Below are 12,268 nucleotides of genomic sequence, written 5' to 3'. Positions count from 1 at the left end.
GAGACTGGTAAATTAAAGATTTCTGGGGTTTTGGCCTGGTCTTAGCTAGCAGCATCCTGTGCAAAGGTTTTGTACAACAAAACCAAGCCACCACTGCATCTTGTATGACCTACATATAAACACAGCAGCGCAACACATGGAGGAAGATTTTTGCCTCCATGAATCATCCTGCTCACATCTTGTTTCCAATGGTGACCAGAGGCACTGTTCAAGTGCAAGAAATCCATTCTAAAGAGACACAGTCACAAGAAAAGCTTATTCCTTATTCATTAAACATTAATCCCAGGAAATAAAGAAGCTAAGCAGGTCTGCACAACTCCCTTCCAAAAATCCTAGCATTAGTGCAATGGTAGAAAGTCTCTTCCTCTAGCAGAGTCCTTCAGAAGAGCTTTCAAGTGAGTCATGAGTCCTTTTTCCTTAACTGTTGCCAAGGACACAATGCATCAGAGTCATAGAAAAACTAAAGTGGTTGTTGGCAATACCAAAAAGCTCCACAAGCTTTAGCAGAAAGTTAAAACCTTTCAAACTACTGCAGATGAATAACCTGCATTCCCTCCTGCTATTTCAGAACATGGGGGAATCACACCTTTCTTTGATGGTCTCTTCAGGTCTGTTTTATTTTAGGCTTTGGACCTGGTATTTCTGCAGAACGATTTGTGGTGGTTTTCTGACACTGATAACTTACCAGAAATTTAGACACATCCTCATGTTATTTCAAGAAACTTAGACATATCCTAAGGAGTGTATCCATTTGTACACTGGATGGGTTTCATTGCTGTTATTTTGGGGAAATATTTTGTATTTCTCACAAAGTTGTCTTTTCTGACACATTCACAAAACTGTTGTATGCAAATCCCCTGCTGCATTCCAAATAAAGGTTTATTGATGAATTGTTCTGGCATGCACAGGTTGCCATGATCTCAGAGCATGAGACAATGGACACAGTTCATGGAATACTGTGTTACATGTGCAGGAAATAGATCACACCCCAAGTTCCTTAATGTCTGTTTCACAGTGAGGTATGTGTGTCTTACTTCTTCTTGTACAAACACATGTATGAATAACAAATATTCTTAGCTAAAGGGGGAAGATGTTTGTGGGAGGTAAAATTCCTTCTTGGCTTCCTGAAAAGGTTTGTATGAATTGTCTGAACAGTGATCTGCAACCCAGCAAACACCTTGCTTTTCCACAAGATTAAGCTCTGCAGGAACATATTCTATTCTAAGAGCAGGGAGCAAGAAAGAAAATAACCTTGCAGTATCCTTTAAGCCTTATCTAAACAAGAGTCAGGATTTTTTGTAAAGTGACTGATGACTGTAGGTGCCTTGTGACTCCATAAAGAGGTCTGATTTCTAGGGCTTAGGGTGTTGTCTGAAAACAGCAGCCTTGCTGGTGCCTTGTGTTAGCCAACCTCATAGGGAGGCAGTCAAACTCACTAGAGCTTTCCCTTACATCAATTTCCAGTGCAACTTATTGGTGAAACTGTGTAGCAGATAACCCACAATCTTGGTGCTTCGGAGAGTCATCCATGCTTCATTTCCTACCTAAGCCTAAAACATTTGTCACAGCTCTGTGAATCAAAACTGTTACAATCGAAATTGTCAGGGATGCTTGGACATTCTCAAAACTGAGGTCTTCTCTACTTCCAAACCCCAGGTGGGAAGAAAGGGAAGAGGAGAAAATGTTGGCCCTTTAGATGTCAAAGATAACCTCCAAGCTGTAAAGCAATCAACTCCTGTCCTGCAGAGACCTCAATCAGACACACTAAAGCAATAACAACCAAGGTGCTAATTTCAGCAATTGATCTCCAGGCCAGTGTTTACTTCAAAGGATACTTGTGATCATTTGAGTGTTAACATTTCCAAACAACTAGTACAAAAAGAAATGTCCCATACTGAGTCAAATGACTTTTTAAAGGAGTGTAATTCATTCTGACTGATGAACCAGGGAACATATGTTAAAAATAAAACTCTGTGTAGCATATGAACTGTTACAATTAAAATAATGGGAGCCCACCCTCTAGGGTAAAAATGAATCTGCCTTTACCAATGATAGAAAACAGCAGTGCAGCATTTGGAACCAGAAAACTGATGTTCCTCCACCGCATTTTGAAAGGCACCTTTAGACCACCTTCAAGATGGGATCCCTTGTCTGTGAAGGTTTTTTCTCCCCATCTTCTTCTGCCTTGCAGTTTTGTCCAGAATTTGTAAGGCTTCAGGTGACTTAGGACAGCATTGTGTGTGTATGAATCGTTCTACTGCAGTTATTTCCAGACTACTCACAAGACCTAGGAGGACAGGGGATAGGAGACATTCTGTGTTGCAACTGGAAATGTTTAGGGCCTAAAACTTCATCTATATTGGCCAGCATGGCATGATCTTTTGCCTCCTCTCTAACTGTAGAATTAGGATACCATGTACTGTAATTGAAATGAAGGGAAACCATATCTCTAGTCAACCAGAGTCTGTAAGTCCTGTGCAATGATATATCTTTAAACACAGTAAATAGGTTTGAATTAGCCACTCATATTCTGCTTATCCATATAGCTTATTGTTCTTCTGTCATGGACATGTGCAGAACAGAGAAAGTAGCCTACGAACACAGGCTAACATTAATAGATGAGCAGTTGTCTGCCACTTTTCCCTAGTCTGCTCTTCTGGAGCTGAGTTTTTCATGCTAGAGAGTCTGTGTATTGAGACCAGAGAGCAGAGACTGGGATGGATTCCTGTCAAACCACACTAATAAGGGCATATTCACATTGGCCTGGGTTGAGGCCAGGTATCAGACCCAGCAACTATTCACCACTCAAAACTCTTGGCTTTAGCTAGGTCATGTTTTCAGGCACCCCAGAAAGTTCACACTTCCCAGACAACCAAAAGCCTGCCAGGCCTACAAAGAGTACCTAAGCTCTCTGTTCAACTGCTGTGTTAATTGTAAGGTGCTCAAGTGCAGCGTCAAACCCCACATTCACTTGTAAGACAGCTCAGCTAAGTTACTTTCCAGCTGTACATTTCCAGTTCCCAGCTAGGATGAGACAAATGCTCTATGTACTCTCGGCCCACTCAGAAGAAAGTGGAACAGTTTCAAATCAAGTGGCAACAGAAGTGACACTGTTCTGCTCCTGTTTCTCAGCTGAGAAGAGCTAATTGAAAAGCTGGAAGGCCCCAGCCGGTAATTTTAGTCACCTCAGTGTTCACTGCCTTTGGATGGAGATGTACAAATCAAAGCTCTCCCACTTCCAGACTTTTTCCATTGACTGATACTATGGAAAAATGGCCTCTGATCAGGCTGCTCCTGGGCCTGGGTGGACTAAATCACAGCCTATTTTATGTGCTAACACCAGAGCAGCAACACTTGATGATGAAATACATGGTCTCAATCCACTGGTCAGGCACTAAGATTACAATGCAGAGAAGCCTCACACAAACAGGTGAATAAGTGTATAGTAGTCTGGAGGTAATGGAAATTAGGAAATACTGTTGACAAGTGTCACTAACTATCTACCCCTGGCATGGCCTGTACAAATGCCATGGTATATGTACTTTATTTGTTCTCTGTCCTGAGTAACATACACAGAGTGGATAGGCTTTACATTTCTGATTGGCCAGTAAGCACTTTGCTATGCTGGTAACCCCCAAAAAACATTTTGTAAAATGTCAGTATTCAGTCTGAGCTTTTCTATCCACCTTAGTATGTGCTTGGTATCAGGATTTCTAAATATTCCTTTTAAAAAATACTCAGGCAAATAGGTCAGCCTTGGCCTTCTGGAACAAGAAATCTTTAATTTCTTGGAAATATGTTAAGTTGTATCCAGAGTCCATTATATACAGTATAGGACATTGCTGGGCCTCAGCTGGCTGACAGCTCCAAGCTGGCTGGTCAGTTCAAGCTGTAGTTGGCTCCAGTCCCGGGAAGAGTGGAAGACACTGCAAAACTAACGATCTGCTGGTTCCATCACAAACATCCACAGCTGAAAGCCCTCTGCAAGCATAAAAGACTTTGTGGCACTCTAGTGGCCAAAAAAAATGCATGCAGAGAACCCCTGTTCTGGAAGGAAATGATGTCTGATTTCCACAAGAGGTTTTCCATGGTACTTGGTTTCTGTAGCACGGCCTTAGTTACAATATCATCTCTTCTCCTTGCTACTTCCTCTGGATGCCATGCTAATACAGGATGCCCTACTTCCTCCTCATAACACATTTCAAGAACGTCAGTGCCATAACGTATCATAATGCTGTAAAATAATGTAAGATAATGACAACCTCTGTATGAGTTTCAGGTAGATGTTCACAGTTGAATCTCTGCTCGTTCACTTATGAAGGACCCTACCTCACCTTCTTCCTCTGATACAGCTCCTCCTCCATGAAAGGCTCAGAGTAGAGAAGCCTTTCTCTTGTCCATCACTGAGTTGCACACAAGAACCCAAATAATAATGGAAGCATCCTCCAGGCTAAGTTCAGTTCTACTGCTTTGCTGCACACAGCAATAACTGTCCCTTACAGATACAGACAAGATGCGCTTGGCATACTGCCTTTGCACTTCACAGGAGCAGAGCCTTTGCTGGTGTCACCCAAGCAGACAAAATCTTCTTTCTGGACACAACCTCTTGCTCAACAATGGTCAGCAAAAGGGAGCAGCTTTGGTTCTTTTTCTAGATCACTGGGCTGGGATCAATGCACCAAGAAGACGAATTAAGGCCAAATCAGTTGCATAATGTAAAATACACACAAAGCCAGGAGCAGACTTTGTAAATATTCTCTTCTTCTTGCAGAATGACCTACCTATTGGGCTTTCCTCTGGCTGGCCATGCCCTCACCAGTTTAACAGCACAGAATTAAACAAGACTATATTAAAAGCATTCAGCAGAAAGCTGCAGATACACTTCTGAACTTAAGACCTTTATCCATCTCTTCGTCACTCTTATCTTCTTTTTCTATCTCATATCTTGTCTTCTCCCTTCCCCCTTCCCCTCCCAGTCAGCATTTTTGCAGTTTATATCATACTCAACTCTGGCATTTCAGCAATGCACTTGGAAGTTGTTCCTAAAGGCTAAACTTTATTCTCCCGTATGAGTTTTTTTGTTCCTCTCTTGAACAGGCATTTCTTGGAAGGGCAAGTACTCACAGAACTATAGCACACGGCAATCATACTACATGTCCAGATGGTATGTAAATATTAATATTCACAACAGCTTTTGTATGCACTGAAGATTACAAGATAATTAGGGGCTATATAACCATGTAACTCAGTTTATAATGAGTATGACAGTTATAGGACTAAATTCTGTCATTCTTCCAGGCCTAACTCTTTGGAATCTAATTTTTCCTTTGTTTATGAGGAATTAATCATTTGGAGCCTGATCCAAAAGGCTCTGAAGTCAATGTAAATCTTTCATTGACTGCACCAGGTTTTGGTATAGATTTCTGTTTAAGTAAATTCCCTCAAGTCATTTGCAGCCCAAATCTAAGACACATTATAGGCCTCCAGCTACCCCACCTCTCAGCAGCAGCCCCACCCCTGAGATTTGTTCCTGGTGAGCATCAGTAGAGGATTACTGTAAATGCTGTGAGTTATCAGAAACCTGCCAAATGAGATTCACCCTTTGGATCAGATGAGAGGCTCAGGTGAAGCCTTTCATTTGGACACTGGATGCATACGTCTTTGAGCATGCTAGTCAAAGAAGGACAGTGTCATTAGCTTACTGTGTCTATGGGCCCACTGCCTGGCTCTGCTCCCACCTGGGAACACCAGGCCAGATCCTGCCAGTCAGTGACTCGCACGTGGACCCCAGAAGAAGGACCGTGCCACAGCCAACTCCCTAAAAAAGGAGCATGGCATGGGAGCTGTAAGAATGCAACATGAGCGCACGTGAGCTTTGGCAGGCATAGCACCAGGAAAGTGCTTCCAGTTTCCCTCTCTCCTTCCCCAGCCACCATGGTTGATAAGACTTCACTCTTTCTGCCTTGCTAATTACAGAGTTAGTCAAACCACTTTACCATCTGAACACAGCCCGTGGTGGATTTGGACCCTACTGCTCTATGTAAGCTGTTTACAGACATTCTGCTTTTTACAGATTTATTCCTTTGACTACTTTGCTGCTAGCTGTGGATGGTAGAAAATATTGCAGGGAAGAGATGCCAATGGACAGATTTCCTCTCAAGCGTTGTAAAAGCCTTTCACAGAACCAAAATGTCAACAGACTGTCTCCCTTGCTAAAAAATGGTTATATTTTAAACCTGAGGAAAACTGACTGGTGAATAGCAAGCAATAAATAATTAATCCTTCAGTTCATGCTGGCCATTTTTGTTCTTAGCAAACCATGGAAAGTCAGTTCTTAGTTAATTATGTTCACAAAGAGGCATTTCAGAGAAGTTCACAGATAGGTGAAGAACAACAGCATCACTCTGCTTGAACAATGAGACCTGCAGTAACATTTTATGGTGTTGCCCCCAAAGAACCCTCTTACAACACTCTCTTATTGTATTTTGCACACACATGTTCAGTAAAACACTGAAATATTACAGTAAAATGTTTATAAGTCTTCTGAAGTGAAAGTGTTTCTCAGGTAAATGCGTATGTTCTAGGTGTTTATTATTACAGTGTATTTTGAAGCTGTCTCCACCCCATGTTGTTGTATGCTATCATGCTGGAAGACTGGATTAAAATAGATCTTATTTAAAGTCATTATTTCACTATCAGGCTACCCCATGGTATACAAAAGAAAGCAATCCATAAAGCAACATCTAAAGTAGTCCACATTTCACAACAACAGTTATATATTGTTTCTTCCACTACCCATATATGTTCTATGCTCTGCAGGCTGTGGTTTCACAATACAATGACCTGCTGTGCGCCAGCAGCTTATTCCTCACAACCTCTGCTGTGCCTCCCTGCTTATTTGTGTACCCAGCAGAACAAGCTGGCTCATGTTTGGGGTAAAATTTCCTCAGCAAATAATGCCTGAGCTACAAATAGTTTGTAAAGTAATAGGAATTACATTTGTAAATACATGATTTAAAAGCTCACATTGTAGTGCTAGAATATCGATTGTGGAGGTTTTCTCTTACTAACCTGCTATGAAAACTTTGTAGATATCCATTGTAGGACAAATTTCAAAACAATACCATTGACTGCAATTTATTAACTGCTTTTTGAAGTTATTTTAAAAAGGCAAGCCAATGTGTCATTCATTCACATAAGTTTTTACAAATAGCAGTCTCCCATTGATCCCTGAAACAAAACACAGAAAGCAGGCTGAACTGAATTTCAGCTTTGATGTTGAATAACTTAAACAAAAAGGCTTACTGTTGTTAATTTCCACTACTACATTTTCATTTGTATGTAAATGGTCATGATTCAATTTGATAACTACCAACTGTGCAAAGCTAATAAAGAAGTGATCTGAATTACCTCCACGCTCCCACGAAAAGACACTCTTCCCTGACGCCTTTAGCCTGTGCCATGCAGTCAGTGAGGGACAGGAGGCAGCCACCAACTGCAGGCTCCCTGCTGGACTCTCAGCAGTCAGGGAAATGCAGAAAGAGTGGTAACCAAACCTTTGGAGAAGCACTAGTTGGACTTCACATCTGTAAATTCAACACTACAGTGAATTTCATCTGGATTGTCCACAAGCTGCCCCTGCTCCTCTGAAAAGCAGACCATCTAAGTTAAAAAAAAAAAAAAAAAAAAAAAAAAAAAAACTCTATTAGCCTAAAAATTAGGCTCCAACTGTAGAAGTGGTTGTTCTGGGTTCTCACAAAAATTATGCTGCAATATATATCTAATGGGTCATAGTGTGTCGTCAGGTCATTTTTACAAACCTCTATAAATGATTAACTGAAGTCAGTCAATGCTATCAGCTGTAGAACAAACTCTTACTGAGAGATATTTTATGGTTGAAGCTCACTGTAGAGGTCAAGTAGGTTACAGCCTTGCAGTTTAGAAAAGGATTTTTATCTTTCCACCATGTAAGAGCAGTCTCAGCCTTAGAGTGAGGCATCAGGACATACAGCAAAGAACACAGGAATGAAATCTGGGCAAGGAGGCATCAGTGGACATTTTCACCAACTACATACTCAAAAAATACAGTAGTTCCCAGAATACATGAGAGCAATGAGCCAACCACTCTGTTTCTTTATCTTTACTTCTTACATTTATTGGCATTTTTGGGGCATATTTGATGGACAGGAAAACTATCAACTGTGGCTTAGGACAGTGGATCAAGAAATGTCATAAATACACTTTTTGATGATTTTCGTAATATTCACTGCAGCTGACGACCCAATGCCTTACCCAAGGAGACTGCAGCAAGTATTGCCAGAATGCCTGCACGAGTGTTCTTGGAGAGCATGAAGTGCTCTGTCCCTCTGTGTGCAAGAATGTCACAGAATCACCTGCTGTTATCCAAATACAAAAGAAAAGCTTCCTAATTACATCAGCTCTCAGACCCTTTAGGTACAACAACCCTGTAGGTACAACTTTTTTTTTTTTTTTTAATAACATTATCTCTGTATCTTACTCAGCCTTGTATTTTGAGGTTCTCTTAAATAATAAAAAATGAATTATCTTCAAGTGGACTGTATCATTGTTGAAGAACCTAGCCATGGACTGTCTCTGACAGAATAAAGATCGATTTTTTATCTGAGTAGAAGTGAATGTTAGATTGTCTTTTGAGGATTAAATTTGGCATGGCTGAGCACCTTACAACCTTTGTTTCTTCCATGTTGCTGATTATTCCTGTACTGGGTCTCAGTCACAAGCTAGACACCATCATCACAGATCTTGTTTATGGGTCTAACGCAAGTACATTTATTATTGTACAGGTTGGCAGGAAACGCAGAGGCACAGTGGGTGGAAACTGTGAGCCACAGAAACATACACACTGCCAGTTCTGTTGCCAGATGAAGAACTAAAGCCGCAGCACCAGTCTGAGCAGTGTAAAATCCTTGGAGGACATACGATAAAGCTGTCTACACCTGAGGGTGAAGGGAAGAGTGATAATAAAAGGAAGTCTTCCAGAGAGCTTCTACAGAGCTGATCTGTTCTCCCAGGACTGGGCTGGCCCCGAAGAGCACTCCCTGAGCTACAGATATGAAAGGCAGCAAAAACCCTGATGAGGATTTTGGGGCGTTAACAAGTCAGCTGAAACCCAAAAGATCCTGAGAGATATGAGCTTTCTGTGAGTAGATTAAGCATGCTCTTTCTTTCATTTCTTCACCTACCTCTTTTATAAACATTTGTAACTGTGTTGCCTATATTGGATGCTGTAAGTACTTCTCCTGGCACTCTTCCCAAAACTTTCCTTTAATTTAAACCAGTCTAAGGTAGCTGGCTAAGATCAAAGTGTTTTTCATCTAGACTACAGCAAATTTAAAAATCCAAGTACTAGGAAATCATATCAAGTACCCAGCTCCCCACCATGATACACCAAGACAGCCAAAGGGTAAAGGACCTGCCCTTACAAAAGCTATATTGGCCAATTCAAGACTTGGCACTATTAGGAAAGAGAAGCAATCCTGTGACCCTAGCCTCCTCTGGCATGCAGCAAAGTGTTGAGAAGCAGTCTTGAATACCAGGAGCCTCCAGGCAATACAGGAGATATTTCTAAGGGGATTTTTTTTTACTTTATTTTCCATGCTTGCCAAGACCTGACAAGTTTTCTAGCACTTTCAGAATTGACACATACCCTTTACTAGCAAAGGCAACCCTGGAAAATCTAAGTACAGCTGTAGAAAACCTGGTAAAGTCTTGAGTGGGTAAAACCTGTGGTTTTACAGCCCAGCCACAAAATCAAGCCACTGTTGTGTCAGAGTGGCTTGATACCCCTTTCAGTCCTGCAGTTTTTCAGTTACGGTTTTCAAATAGGGACTTGAAGTACAAAAAAGTAGCTGTTTACACAGTTGTATTTAATCTGTATGTTGGATTTGTGTGGTCAGTCATTATCCTAGGGAATTATCATAGGGAACTTTTAGTATCAAAAGCAGCAAAATCTTTGACCACAGAGTTAGGTTTTGCCATATGTTTAAGCCAGCAGGCTCCATCCCCAGCTGGATTCCCAAGACACTATCCCACAGCAGACTGAGTTTTTTGTTACTTATCACCTCCATTTTGCCTTAAGAACCAAGAGAGAGATGGAAAGTGAGGTTGTGTGCTAGCTGTTGCACGAAAACAAGAGCAGACTGGTCCCACAGGAGTTTATAGTTCAAATAGAGACCTAAGGGTGGTAAACGTGAGCCTTTGGATAGCTGTATTGGGTTTACATGGCATGGGATTGATAGCAGGGAGCAGCAGGGGTGACCCCTGTGAGCAGAGCCCAAGTGCTCTATGTCAGATCAGAGCCAGCTCCAGTTGGCTCCAAAAGGGATCCACTGCTGGCCAGAGACAAGCCAGTGATCAATGCTGGTTGGGCCTCTGTGACAGCAGATTGGAGAAAGGGAAAAGAAAAAATAAATAAATAAATAAATGCTGCACAACAACAGCTGGGAGATAGGAGTGAGAACCAGCCCTGCAGCCCCCAAGGTGAGTGCAGCAAGAGGGCAGGAGGTGCTCCAGGCACGCAGCACAAGTTCCCCCGCGGCCTGTGTAGAGGCCCCTGGTGCAGCAGGCTGTCCCCCTGCAGCCCACGGGTCCCACACGGAGCAGATCTCCACGCTGCAGCCCGTGGAGGAGCCCCCGGTGGAGCAGGTGGATGTGGCCTGGAGGAGGCTGCGGCCCATGGAGAGCCCCCGCAGGAGCAGGCCCCGGGCCGGAGCTGCAGCCCGTGGAGAGGAGCCCACACAGGAGCAGGGGGTCTGGGGGGAGCTGCCGCCCGTGGGGGACCCGTGCTGGAGCAGTTTGCTCCTGGGGGATGGACCCCGTGGTACGGAGCCGTGTGGGAGCAGGTCTTGAAGAGCTGCTGCCTGTGGGCAGCCCCCCAGGCTCAGTTCGGGAAGGACGGCATCCCGTGGGAGGGACCCCGCGGGGAGCAAGGGCAGGGAGTGAGCGTGAGGGAGCGGCGGAGACGAAGCGTCAGGGACTGACCGCAGCCCCCATTCCCCATTCCCCTGCACTGCTCAGGGGGAGGAGGTGGAAGAGGGTGGGTGGGGGGAGATGATTTTAGTTCTAGTTCTCACTGCTCTAGCCTGACAGTGATAAGCAACAATTGATGTTAATCTCCCTACACTGAGTCTGTTTTGTCCCTGATGATAACTGTTGAACAATCTCCCCATCCTTATCTCAACCCTTGAGCCCTTTCCATCATATTTTCTCCCCCTTTCCCTTTGAGGAGGGGGAGTGAGAGAGCAGTTGTGGTGGAGCTCAGCTGCCTGGTAGGGTAAAACACCACAATATCACAACATATGCGAAACAGTAATTCCTTGGCATGGGAGAGGGAGATCGGTCAGAAGGTTTAGCTGATGAAAGGGAGAAAGCTACCATAAAAAGAGGTAGGAAAAGGGATAAAAGCAGCAGTGAGCTAAAGAAGCTGAACAAAAAGGAATCGGAAGGTAAATGCAAACAGCTGATCAGCACAGGGTAGCTGGAGTCCAGGCAAAACTCCAGAGAGTCCTCTGAATGCCAGAGGTCCTGGGCTGGCTGCAGTCTCTGGCCAGCTCCTCTTCACGTTTCCTCGAGGGCCGGGCTGGGGAGCACGGAGAACGAGGCATCTGGGCAGGGTCCTCCCCTGCACACTTTTGGGTTCAGAAGGTTGCTGGCAGGCCCCGTCTCACTCCTTCCCCTCCGTGCAGCAGGCCCGGTTTTGGCGGCCCTCGCAGCTGCAGCTGTTCCTACCAGCTGGAATCAACCGTCCTGGCCCTGTTCCAGCCCTAAAGCAATTACATTCTTGCAAGTGGATATTGCAACTTCCTGTCCTAAACAATCATGTACTGTTCCTCTGCACTCTTAACCAGCTGCTGCCTTCTACCCAGAGATGGCTGCAGGCACAGGGTGGGGCCCTGGAAGAAAGGTGGTGGTGTATCAAGTTGAGATCATTCCTGTGTAGGTTCGTCTCAGCTTTAGGAAGGTCAGGGAGTGCTTCCTGACAGCCCCGTGTGCCTGCAGATAGTGCTCAGTGCTCAAGCGCTGTACGGCTGATGAAGAAAAGTATCATCTGGGCTAGACACTGCAGCAGGAGAGTGCTTTTTCTTGGCCCAAGTCTTCCATGGGAAATCTTCCTCTGTGCCTCAACTTCGTAAAACAAAGCATCTCCAACAGCCAGCGCAAGAACTCCCTTGCCTTTGCCAAGCATTTAAAACCAGAGCCTGGCCCATAACACCTGGAAAAGACTTTTGTA

The 12,268-nt window shown here is 43.8% G+C and overlaps 1 protein-coding gene and 1 long non-coding RNA gene across 9 annotated transcripts in view; one reads left to right on the top strand and one right to left on the bottom strand.

Moving 5' to 3' along the window:
• The window catches only part of LOC308185138, a 210,939-nt gene that overhangs the window by 24,958 nt on the left and 173,713 nt on the right, over positions 1 to 12,268 (top strand). The gene's annotated exons all lie outside the window — the stretch shown is intronic.
• The window catches only part of LOC308185134 (uncharacterized protein), a 163,477-nt gene that overhangs the window by 59,147 nt on the left and 92,062 nt on the right, over positions 1 to 12,268 (bottom strand). For 3 of the 8 annotated variants that reach the window (XR_013943140.1, XR_013943143.1, XR_013943146.1), the window contains exon 3: positions 9,157 to 12,260. The exons of 3 other annotated variants lie outside the window; for them this stretch is intronic. The gene's annotated coding sequence lies outside the window, so the exon portion shown is untranslated. Of the gene's footprint in view, positions 1 to 9,156; positions 12,261 to 12,268 lie in introns of those variants that run through there. 2 more of the 8 variants (XR_013943141.1, XR_013943144.1) reach the window with 1 other exon arrangement.

The sequence above is a fragment of the Anser brachyrhynchus genome (genome assembly GCF_964034855.1).
Source record: "Anser brachyrhynchus genome assembly, chromosome: Z".
Lineage (NCBI taxonomy): Eukaryota > Metazoa > Chordata > Aves > Anseriformes > Anatidae > Anser > Anser brachyrhynchus.
This window is presented reverse-complemented; position numbering and strand designations above follow the sequence as displayed.